At 35.7% G+C, this 633-nt stretch overlaps 1 protein-coding gene across 1 annotated transcript in view; it reads right to left on the bottom strand.

Annotated features, from left to right (window-relative positions):
* LOC107562098 (receptor-type tyrosine-protein phosphatase S-like) overlaps positions 1-633 on the bottom strand; it is a 56435-nt gene that overhangs the window by 55208 nt on the left and 594 nt on the right. The gene's annotated exons all lie outside the window — the stretch shown is intronic.

Genomic DNA, 633 nt, shown 5'->3' on the forward strand with positions numbered 1-633 from the left:
AAAAAAAAAAAAGTATTATTGAATTTCCTAATTAACTTGCAGGTAAGTAAAGCTTGAGTTCTTAATTTTAAAAACTGTTGCAAAGAAAAAGTTCTGAAAGTTTACTCAAGTATACCAATGCAAAAAGTCAAATTTCTTAATCGACTGGAAAGAAGGTTAATCAACTAGTTGACCATCATGAACCATTGCTAATGTTAAGAAAAGCTTAAGTTTAGTCTTAACCTCAAGATTTGTCTCAAACAAAAGGTTTCTTTCAAATATTAAACCTGCCGCTCTGCCATGACAGAACTTCTCACAACTGCTCGTAAGAATAGTCCTACTGTTTAATAGTTACGTAATAGTTACGAGAAACCACGACAATGATATTGATCCTTCAACCACTGAATCAGCCAATATTGGGTCTGTAATGGTAATACGTCAGTATTGACCCAAAATGGCTGCCCTCAATCACCGAATCAGCCAATATTGGGTTTGCAACTGAAATACGTAAATATTGACACAAAATGGCCACCCTCAACCATTGAATTAGCCAATATTGGGCGTGCAATGGTAATATGTTAAAGTTGACACAAAACGGCAGCCCTCAACCACTGAATCACCCAATATTGGGCCTGCAAAATAATATGTCGATGT

The sequence above is a fragment of the Sinocyclocheilus grahami genome, unplaced genomic scaffold (genome assembly GCF_001515645.1).
Source record: "Sinocyclocheilus grahami isolate Dianchi unplaced genomic scaffold, SAMN03320097.WGS_v1.1 scaffold805.1, whole genome shotgun sequence".
Lineage (NCBI taxonomy): Eukaryota > Metazoa > Chordata > Actinopteri > Cypriniformes > Cyprinidae > Sinocyclocheilus > Sinocyclocheilus grahami.